The sequence below is a fragment of the Cherax quadricarinatus genome, chromosome 1, assembly GCF_038502225.1.
Source record: "Cherax quadricarinatus isolate ZL_2023a chromosome 1, ASM3850222v1, whole genome shotgun sequence".
Lineage (NCBI taxonomy): Eukaryota > Metazoa > Arthropoda > Malacostraca > Decapoda > Parastacidae > Cherax > Cherax quadricarinatus.
The window spans coordinates 25,745,271-25,757,516 of record NC_091292.1 but is presented as its reverse complement, the minus strand read 5'-3'; the positions used below and the strand labels follow the sequence as shown (position 1 = coordinate 25,757,516).

At 35.2% G+C, this 12,246-nt stretch overlaps 1 non-coding gene across 1 annotated transcript; it reads left to right on the top strand.

The window, feature by feature from the left end:
- Nucleotides 1-1,234: 1,234 nt before the first annotated feature.
- Nucleotides 1,235-1,316, top strand: TRNAL-AAG (transfer RNA leucine (anticodon AAG)). Its single transcript has one exon. It is a non-coding gene; the product is annotated as a tRNA-Leu (tRNA).
- The last annotated feature ends 10,930 nt before the right edge of the window (nucleotides 1,317-12,246 follow it).

The following is a 12,246-nucleotide window of genomic DNA, read 5'->3' as shown; positions in this document are numbered from 1 at the left end:
TTCTGACTGCCTCATTTAATTTTGCCTTCACCTTTCAGCGCTGATGGATTGATTATTCAGATTCTGACCTACTTCAAACTTATTGTGCTGGAGTATTTTAGGATATTGGTCTTTCTGAGATACGAGAATTTCCCTTTAGTTTGACTTCAAAGCTGTGTTGGTCTTAGACAACGTTGAACGTAGATTAGTGTGGTTTATTTCATAAATGCCATGGGGGGGGGGGGCTGGGGCTATGCATTACGGGGATACCTTTCTGGAGTTGTTTTAGTCTTTCAGCTCTGAAACTATTCTTATGAACTTCTAAGAATCTAAACTATCTGTAGTTCTCGGACGTGCTTTAGATAGTGTGGGCTGCTTGCAGGTGCTGCATACTCTGTGATGGGTCTGTTAATAGTTTCTGATTGCATTCTTTCCCAGTTTGCAAGGCATACATTTTCTAAGATTAAGAGTCACGTATCTGATCAACTCTGCAGTGTCTTCTAAAAAAAAAAAAAAAAAATCTGCTCATTAGTTTTGCATCTTCCACTAAAAGGGATATTTGAGGTAGTCTCGTTTAAAATGCTTTGTACACCAGGAGCATAGCATAGAAGTGAGCATATCACTCGTGTACCTCAGTCTCGTAATTTAAGCGAGTAAGTGGCAAAGGAACCCAAGAGTAGTTTTCAGGATTCTCACTGACTCCAACCATCTCCACCCCGGAAACAGTATTTGATAATAAGCTATACGACGGGAGGAGACAGAACCCGCGATCAGAGAGTCATTAAACTCAAGACCGATACATATTTGATAATGAATGTCAAGAAAACAGAAAAATTTGCTGATGTTTGCAACAAGTCGCGTAACTAAAGGGAATGAGCTACAAGGAGACAGTAAACATGCTAATCACTTTAGAAGGTCCAGAGGAGACATAATTACGACCTACATGATACTCGGAGGACACTGCATGTTCGACAGAAAAAAAAAACACTTCGATAGGCGGAAATGAGGGCAAAAATTTAAGTTAAATACATACAAAGGAGCCACAAGGATGTCAGGAAATATTTATTTAGCCAGAAAACTGGCCGACCAGGATGGGGAAGTGGTGGAGGCAGACATTATACACAACTTTTAGATTACGTATGACAAGACTCATCAGTTTAGATGTTGGTTGAGTCCTATTTTAGATAATCAAAAGAAAGTAAAAAAGAGCTAAAACCTGGCCTCCGCAACAACAAATTATTAACTACAGAACCGAGATAGCGTGGCCGAGCGGTCTAAGGCGCTGGTTTAAGGCACCAGTCTCTTCGGAGGCGTGGGTTCGAATCCCACCGCTGTCAGGGTTTTGATCAGTGAATACGGCGTTCAACCGAAAAATCCTAGATTCAGTATCTTGGTAATGCGAGACATGTGGACAAGTTTCCTGACATTTGCTACTTGTATTCACCCAGCGTGTATAGTTCATGCTTTTGTTAAAAAAAAGTGCGAGCCTTGTATAACTACTGCTTGTTGCAGTGTTCTTGAACTTCACTGCTCTTACTTCAAGAAGTAACCCGCTTCCTGCGTTGCTAACCACACTTCACTTCCCTCGGTAGAAAAGGCTGCTATCTCATGTTTCAGCTTCATGTTCATCGACGCTGTAGAGATGAACACATCAGTGCCGAGAGACTGACTGCCTCAAAGTTACTTCTCTAGACTGAGAGACTAATAACTTCTTATCTACAACTCATTACTGAAGAAACCTGCTGAGTAGACGAAACTTATCACTGAAGATACTAATCTGTTGCACGTGTCTTACGCTGCTACTAGTCAGTAATGATTACTATTAACATGATGATGCTTGGGGAAGCTACACATTGACCGTGCAAAACAAATAACGTTCAAATTTGCACGAGTGTCACTAGTTGTGCTGAAAATAGAATGCCCTTTGACTATAACCTGAGCTGGCACCTATTAACACTCTAATGTGTCGCCTCATGCAAATTAATTTCTCATTTTAATGAAGTTTTTCGTAAGTTTTTGTGTACCCTCTAACAGGTTAAAAAATATTTTACATTCATCAGCTGTCTGTATTAATCATTCATCAGCTGATGGATGAGACATATGTACAACACTTGGGTATCTTTATTCTGAAGAGATCTGGACAACCAATACCTTTATTAGTTTATTGTAGAGGTTATTAGGTGTTGAATTTGGAAACAGTAGAAGACAAGGTAATCAGTCTTTCAGCCAAGACGACAGTGTTCGCCGCTGTAGTCTTGATACCTGTGTTAAACGAGAGAGAGAGAGAGAGAGAGAGAGAGAGAGAGAGAGCTGGGCATGCTGCTCTTATCTGTATTTTTTGTACCTCTGTATGTATGCTCAAATTGTTAATAAATAAATAAATTATATGCTCGTATTAATCATTCTTCAGTTGTTTATTATAATCATTCCTCTTTTGCCTGTGTTAATCATTCACCAGTTGTGTTAATCATTATCTACGAGCTGTAATGTGCTGTTTTCTGCACGATTTAATGCGATAGTAAATTTTAAAAACACAGTAGATGTATCATAGTCGCTGCGAGATCCGATAAAAGCCTGTCAGTATTCTGTAACGACATTACCCAGGACATCAATGCACGTGATTGGAATTGTACAGAGTGCAGCTCGAGATGATAATGCAGTTTAATATTAGCGTTGAAGATCTGAAGGAAATCAGAAGAGGCATTCACAAGTCATCATATGGAACCTAATTTCCAAATTACTTCAATAAAATTGGTAAATTAGGATATTACACAGACCAAATCTATTACAAATCTTTTAAAGAGACCAAGAAAGATCAGTGTCGTAAAATACTCAAACACGCTAAATTTGAAGCTGTTCATAACTTGCATTATTAAATTATCAGACTAGAGAGGTTGAAGCTGATCAGATGCAACACTCAAAATTTATCACATGAGAAGTAGTATTGCAATTTTTCCAGTTTCCCCAAAAAAGTAAATTGAGACCTACTTTTTTTCTCTAAATAAGACTGACAAGCTTTTCTTTTTTACAAAAGTACAGTAGGTTTTATGCAAGCTTACTCTACATAATATGCAAGTTCTTAATAATGGTCTTAAGGCACATGGAAGTTCTAGGCACATATAAGAACATTAAGTTGATTTATCTTAGGGTAACGAAATAATCAAACACTGACTTACTTTTGATCAGAAGAAATATTCTCCAGTTCACAGAGAGCAATTTAATTAATAAAACTGAGCACATGATAACTTACACAACCTAACATCAAGAGATTGTTTCCTTTGAGGAAAATACATCAGCCGACCAGAAGATGCATTTTCCAGTTGTTACACAGAATACAACAAAATTTGTGTTACACAGCATACACCCATGAAAAGTTTTATCCATTTCATAGGATACATCAACCATTGAAGATTGATGCCGCTGACGACTGTTATATTTTAATGAATAAAACGCTAAAACCGTAGGGGTCATATAGCGTCTGTGGAATCAGAGACATTCAAATTCGGCCCAGGCAAGGAGAAGATAAGTCCAGTTCCTTGGATCAAGAGCCCCCACCAGAACTACAATAATGCAGTAAGGTAAAATAATACTATACTATTTCGAGATTAAAAGTGGCAAAATAACATCTACACACTCCATTAAATATATCAACCTTCTTCTGAGTAACATACACAGTTGTTGCAATTCTGATGCCAATCAGAAAAGCCTGTCACACGGGAAACAAAAATTTAAGAATGGCCTATGTTAACTGTGCATAGGTCATCCATGCATACAAATAGACCCATGAATCTTGCCCAAGTGTTGAAAATTTGAAGCCAATCGAACTGGGCGTTCTCGGGTAATAAACTATAATTTGAGAGAAAGCAAACGAAAATGTTGCTGAGAATGTTGCGAAAAATAAGAAAATCTTTCCTAGTTACACTTAAAAACACTATAAATCTTTGGGTTTCTTATTTTTTCTAGTTTACTTTTCTCATTTACATTCTATTTGCACTTCTCTACAATCCTGTAAGAAAAAAGTTTAAGTTTCATTATTTAAAAAAGTATTTTACAAAATTGGCAAAAAATGGCAAATTGGCACTCACACAGCCCAAAATTAAAGCAAAAAGTACTTCCTATTATAATACCCCATAATTTGGATTTGTAGCTGATCAGAAGAGGCATTCTCTAGTTATTACATGGGCAATCAGTTTTCTAAACAAAATTAGCAGATGGAAACGCACACAACTCAAAGTGACAAGGTGCGTCTCAGTGACGCCCACCAATGGTAAAAGTTTGAAGCTGGTCAGAAAAGGCTTTCTCTAGCAATTGATTTGAATCCACACTTTTTTTTTTTAACTATTTAGCAAAATTTCAAATTTGCACCTACTCAGAATAAACTTACGGGGATCATCCTTATAGATTGAAGCCACTTAGGCTTCAAAAGCTACTTAATTCAGTTAAATTATGGTAAATGTGCATAAACATTTCAATGGAAATAAACATTAGTAAGTCATTGCTTGGAGAATTTTTAATATAAATCAAGTATATTTCTTCTGTTTTCCAATTTTTCACTGTGTAGTTATACAACAGGGTAGCAGCACACCGCGGATATATCCAATTTGGTTAAAAAGTACTTCTCGTATTACTTCTGTGGTTCTACTTGTTCTGGTATTCCTGGCTGTGCTGCCGAGAGCTCTACCTGCTCTGTCCCTCGTGTACTATACAGTTTGACGTCCTTGATAATACAGTTGAATCAGTGGCTTTATATTTTTCATTTCATCTGTTCATGATAAGGATGTGTCTTTGGCAGCCTAGTGCTTGTCGGTGTAGTGTTACTTCATGTAACCATCTGTTCCACTGATATTTTGACAGGAAAACTGATTTCCTTCCGGGTTATCCAGTGGACGCGACTGGATGGTAACATTTTCAGACTCCGTTCCGTCAGACAAAGATGAATAGCAGAAATAATTATAAAAATATTAAATTTTTCACATGTAGTCATGACTCATGACTGTTTTTTACTTGGTTTTCACTGTTATTTGGAAATCGTTGCATCTAACGATAGATGGTTATATCGTGAGGAAAAAAACTGGAAATTTAATTCTGATCAATATTGCTTCTGTATATACTTGGCTTATATATGCTATAGTTTTTGCGTAACCCAGACAAGGTGTGGGGGAAGAATTTCACCATACTGCAAGATTTTTTGCTCCTCACGTTAAGTTTTCTTTTATCTCAATAACGTTCAGTTTTTAGTAAAAATGTACAAAATGAAGTTGTAGATCAGATAATTCTCTATTTATGAATGTAAGAATGTTTTTAAGATGTACTGTTTTATTTTGTATTCATATATAAATTGTGGAAAATTAAATTTACCTGAATGTAACTCATAAGATACCAGTAAATGGTAACAAAGATAATTATTTTATATCAAAGTTACAGAGACAAGTAGGAATTTTAGGACACCTAGGTCACAAAAAATGTCCCCCTTCGATACCTACTACTGTCATATCCACAAGTCACTCTTGACCTATATTAATTTCAAATGAAATATACATTACCAGGAATTATGGTAAACATTATATATATATATATATATATATATATATATATATATATATATATATATATATATATATATATATATATATGTGTGTGTGTGGACTGTATGTTAAAATTAATAAATGATTACATATACGCATTTATGTAACAGAAGGAGAATTTATAATCATAACACTCACCAATTTGTCTGGAGAAAATACTGGGGTTCTGAAGCTGTCCTTTCCATCTACTTAATGATCACGTTATGCAGGACTGCAAATCCAACAATTTTGGCTCCTATTTGAGAGGTTTTAAGCCAAATATAACCCCTAGAGTGACGAAAATTATGCACATTACATTAGCGTGCCTGTACCACATTCAAAACAATGGTGTCTCTCCCCCAGCAATGCTCACCCATCGCTGGCTCTTTATTTATTTACAAATTAATTTTTATTACCTACAATATAGGCCATCAATTCACATACAAAATATTGTATTTCCAGAAATTATATACAGTATTTTCCACACTGCGGTCGGGCGGAGTTCGTTGCTAAACGACTCAAATTGCTCATTTGGCAATGGTGGAGGACCTGGGTACATATAGGATCTGGCATCCACACGGTGACATATTACACAAGATTTAATCACCCTTTTTACACTTTGCCATCCTTGTGGAATCCAGAAAGTTTCCCTAATACAATTTAAGGTATCTTGTACCCCACCATGCATTACATTTTTATGAGCATTTAAAACAATTAAATTTGTTAGATGTTGAGTTCTGGGCAGTAAGATAGGGTGTTTAGCATAATCACCCAATTCAGCATTTTGTAACCTACCTCTGCACCTAATTACATTGTTCTCTAAATACAGCCCCAATTTCTCTATTATGGAACCTTTCACAATTTTTCTTTCCATCATCAATTTAATCTCATTTCCATAGATTTCTTCTAGTACCCTCTTTATACAATATTCAAGAGGATGTGAAAACTTGTATGAGATATTCATCTTGTTTAGAAATTTAAACACCAACTTAGTTACATTGATTAGTTTGGGTAAAGAAGAATACCTATTTATATCAATGGCTATTGGAGCTGTGGTCACAGTAATTTCAACAGGAGCAATATATGCCTTTTGTACAGGCCAATTAGCTTTATTTACCAACCAGCTCGGTCCTTTAAACCATGATACAGCATTTACGAATTTAGCATAAGGTAAACCTCGAGACAAGAAATCAGCTGGATTCTCCTCACCAGGTATATGATTAAATGTTAACATACGCTGACCCAAACCATTATACTTCTCTTGCATCTGATTAATTTCAGTGATTCTGTTTTGTAAGTACACAATTTTACTGTTTCCATTACGAATCCATTGTAAGGATACCTCATTTTCAGACCAAATTACAGTGTCGCTAATATTTATCTCCTTCAACTTATTTCTTATATAATTAGCTAATTTGACACCTACATAAATGGCTGTTAATTCCAACTGAGGAAAGGTACATGATTTAATTGGAGACACTTTAGCCTTAGACATAAGAGAAATGTCACTATTACATTGAAGGTAAGCAACTGCTCCATATACCAATTTTGAAGCATCACAAAAAATGTGGAGTATATTTTTCCCATCTGGATTGGCTACCTGGCATGGGAACTCCAACACTGGAATTTTTTCATGATCAATTAATTCATCCCACCTGTTAATGAATTCCTCAGGCAGAGTTTCATCCCAAGCACATTTAAGATTCCATGCTTCTTGTATTAATAATTTCCCTCTTATATTAAGGGGTGACACTAAGCCTAGTGGATCAAAACATTTGGAAACTTCAGCAAGCAAAACTCTCCTAGCTAATTTATTGGGCATACTGTAATTGTTAGGTTTTAACTTTAACAAATCTCAGTATCCCAAGTTAATCCCAATACATTACTATATTTTGGTACTTCATCTCCAGGGTAATCTTTACTTATTTTGTCCTTTAATTTGGACGAATTACTATTCCATTCCCTCAGAGGCATATTTGCACTTTGCATTATTTTATTAGCCTCTCCGTAAGTCATGAACAGTTCCTCTTCAGTTGACGTCACACCCAGGAAATTGTCCACATAAAATTGTTTGCTCATTAATTTACTCAGTGGACTTCCCGTACGTTTAAGGTGTGCATTTATCGTCGCTTGAAGTAGGAACGGACTGGATGTAGCACCAAATAATACGCTCCTAAAGCAAAAGGTTTTCAGAGGGCTAAGTGGGCCATTAGGATTCTCAGGCCATAAGAAGCGGGTACAGTCCCGGTCAGCCTCTTGTAAACCCACTCTTGGGAAAGCTTTACTTATGTCAGCCGTAAAGGCATAAGTCTTCACCCTGAAATTTAATAAGTTATCTCCTAATTTTTCCGTCAACGATGGACCTGTCATCAGTCATTTAAACTAGGTGCATTTTTGTTACTCTTGGAACTACAATTAAATACAATCCTCAGAGGAGTGGTCTTAGAATCCTTCTTCACTCCGTGATGTGGCAAATAGTGACCACAAATTTTTGCTTGGTCAGGAGGTACCTCTTCTATAAATTTATTAATTAATTTTTCAGTAATTATACCATTATAGACAGTCAACAATTCTGGTGTCTTACTCAGTTCGCCGAGCTGAGCCTTTAATTGTCCATATGCCATTCTGTAATTAGTGGGCAATTCTGGATGGCTCAGTCTCCACGGAAGTCGTACCCAGTATTGTCCAGATTCAAATTTTACATCTCTCAGGTACTGTTCTTGAGTAAAAGAATCGTCTGGACTTTCTTCATTTACATTTATTCCAATGCTATCTAATTCCCACAATTTATGCACTGGCTCAACACCATCCTCTATGGAAGAATTATACTGGGGTACGATTTCATGAGCAAGACACAGTTATAGTATTTATAGTTTCCTCTGGCCATGAATTATTATTACGAGGAATCCTACCATACATTACATGGCCTCCTGCAGTCTTTAAAAGGGTGACACCACATTTCTTTATCATACCCTTTACATAGGAGGCATAATAGTCACTACCTATCAAAATATTTATTGGGCCTACAGAATCATCATTTACACCAGAAGGTGCTAAATTTACATTATGTGAAAGTCTTTCTGTAGCTTTACTAAGCCCTACTGTAGATATTTTCTCTGGGAGTCTATCTACAATTACTGCATTAACACGTTTTTTCTCATTTCCCAAACTGACAGTTACATAAACAGTGTCATACAATTGAGCCCTTTTATCTGAGAGAAAACCAGATAATTTTAGAGTTGTAGGATCGCCCATTTGTACTTTCATCCCATTAAGACATTTACGTTTAATGAAAGTACGTTGCGATCCTTGGTCTAATAATGCAGTTACATTTTTTATTTATGCCTTTTATCATCAATTTTTACCTCTAACACAGGTAAGGCTACTTCAGCAAAATCATTATTAACATTAGCAGCAATTTTTACATTAGCCACTGTTGTGTCAGGATTGTCAACATTATCATTATTATCAACATTATTATATAGACGCTTACACATGACAATATGGTGTCTTCCTTTGTGACATTGATAACAGTTATTTAATTTGGCATGACAATCCTTTACATTGTGATTACCTAGACATCTGATGCATCTGTCAAGTTCTTCTAATCTTTCAACTTTATCATTCCATGAATTGTATGCATTGCAATTCTTAGAAAAATGAGTACCCTTGCAGAAGAGACAATCTCTCTTTTCTTTAACTGGTTTCTTATTAACTGGGCTACTCTTAGGAGGGTACTTATTCTTCTTACCTTGTGGAGAATCATTATTTCTGATTCCTGCTGCTTGATATGTACCTATGCAACTCTTTTTAGAAAATTAATTTTGATTATTAACATTGGGATAATTTTTCTCCTTGTAAAACTTGACAGATACCTCAGAGTTATTATGTGTTGCATCTTTACAATGAGTTGGTTGGCTGGTCTGCAACTGAACAATTAATTCTTGTAGACCTAATCTTATTTCCTCCAGACCAAAATAACCTTTGTGATATTTGCTTGAAATCCATTCAAGTGTTTTACAGCTTAATTTATTCTGTACAATGGCACTCAATAGCCAGTCTGATTCCTTCAGATTATATTTATTACTTAAAGATTTGAGAGTGCTCTCCAGCTTAACTCTAAACTGCTGTAAACCTTTGTAAAGTGTGATCTGGAGTTTTTAAATTAACAATGATATTCACTAGATCCAACCTACTTTGTTCTATATTACCATAAGTGACCTTCAACAACTCAACTGCTTCTTTGTAAGAATCATCTACATTGGAAAAGGCTTGTATGAGTATGTGAGCATCTCCTCTTATCTGCCCTTTGAGGTAAAATAATTTAGTTACACAGGCTAGGTCATTCCTACCATGCACAGCTGCTTTAAAAATAGACCAAAACTCCTCCCAATTTTCTCCAGGTTTAAATACCGGTAAACATAATTCTGGGAGTTTTAGCAAAGACATATTATTTATTGGAATAGACTGATTAACTGCCTGGTTTACACATTTTAATTTATTCAAAGCCTGACTTTTACAAGATAGAATCTTTTATTCTAATTCATAATACTGGTTAATCATAAGATTTATTTGTCTCATCTACACAGTTTACTAACAAATCTCCTTCATATTTTTTATAATATAATTTGTATGAATCATATCTATTCCCTAAAGCATCTAAATACAGTTTTAAATCATCAGTATTCACAGTTTCTTAATTCATTAATTCCAATCATCTATTGTATGCATTTGTTACATGACCCTTTCTAGCCTGCAATGATGATTTTTTTTTGCTCCAAATTCCATGTGTTTGTCTTCTACATTAATTTCCTCATTTTCACCCATGGTGCAATGTATTAAATTCAACTTAATTAATAACACTGATTATGTACTTAATTATGCACTTTATAAAGGTAAATATTACAACTTACCTTGAATAAATCCTAGCTACTTGAGCTTAGCAATTACATGTAAGGAAATTATAATATAAACTTAAATGTACATTAATAATTTTAGCTACACTTGAGCTTAGCAATTACTCATGTAAGGAAATTATAATATAAATTTTAAATACACATTAATATAAATCTTAGCCAGACTTGGCTTATCCTTGCCAAACTTGGCTTAGCAAAATTAATATTATACAAATACACTAATATAAATCCTAGCCAGATTTTGGCATAGCAAAATTTATATTATACAAATACACTATAAATCCTAGCCAGACTTTGGCTTAGCAAAATTAATATTGTACAAATACACTAATATAAATGCTAGCCAGACTTTGGCTTAGCAAATTTAGTATTGTAATAATTATAATCCACTACACATTAAGTAAATTTGTGGACCTAACATCCACCTCCTTCTGTCATTTCACATATAATTATTAAGTAATTAATTCACTAATTAGTGACTTCACTAATTACATCCAGTTCGATCAAGGACCAATGGGCAACTATTATGGAAAATTAAATTTACCTGGATGTAACTCATGAGATACATACCAGTAAATGGTAACAGAGATAATTATTTTTTATCAAAGCTACAGAGACAAGTAGGAATTTTAGGACACCTAGGTCACAAAAAATGTCCCCCTTCGATACCTACTACTGTCATAGCCACAAGTCACTCTTGACCTATATTAACTTCAAATGAAATATACATTACCAGGAATTATGGTAAACATTAATATATATATATGCAGACTGTATGTTAAAATTAATAAATGATTACATATACACATTTATGTATCAGAATGAGAATTTATAATCATAACACTCACCAATTTGTCTGGAGAAAATACTGGTCAGAATTCCAACATAAATAGACAACTTAGCTGGGGTTCTGAAGCTGTCCTTTCCATCTGCTTAATGATCACGTTATGCAGGACTGCAAATCCAACAATTTTGGCTCCTATTTGAGAAGTTTTAAGCCCAATATAACCTCTAGAGCGACGAAAATTATGCACATTACATTAGCGTGCCTGTACCACATTCAAAACAATGGCGTCTCTCCCCCAGCGACGCTCACCCATCGCTGGCTCTTTATCTATTTACAAAATAATATAGGCCGTCAATTTACATATAAAATACTGCATTTCCGGAAAATATATACAGTATTTTCCACATAAATTAAGTCATTCCTACACCACCCTAGAGGTAGAGGCATGAACATGCATTTTTTCGGAGTGGTTTTTCCCAGTAGGCTTGATCCACTCTGTTCCTGTTTATGATGAGATTAAAGACTAGTATATCCCTCCTCATCTGTTATACCAAGGTCGTCTGTGTGAGCCTTTACTGAATCGATTTAGGCAACTTTGACCAAGGCAGTTGTACAGTGAAGAACATTGCAAACCAGCTTTTACACAACTACGCCACTAACAATGTAATTCTGTGAAACTCATTGTCAGTCATTTTTAGTTGAAGAGAATCTGTATCTTGGAGGTAGAGTTGACAAAATTTGACATGAAGAACATTTTCGCTTACATAAGCAATGGGAAAAATAGCTCGAATGTAATCTAAATTGCAATTTCCCATACGCTCTGTCTAAATCAGTGAGTGGTTTCAGCCCTTTTTTCCCAGTCATCCTTTTCACGATATGTTAGAATGTCATTCCCCCCTTCCCAATATTGTCATACTTAAAAGGTGCATTCCAGGTAATATGCATATAATTTATATAATTAATATTTATCTTTAATTATTATTTATCTTTGTTTTTAATT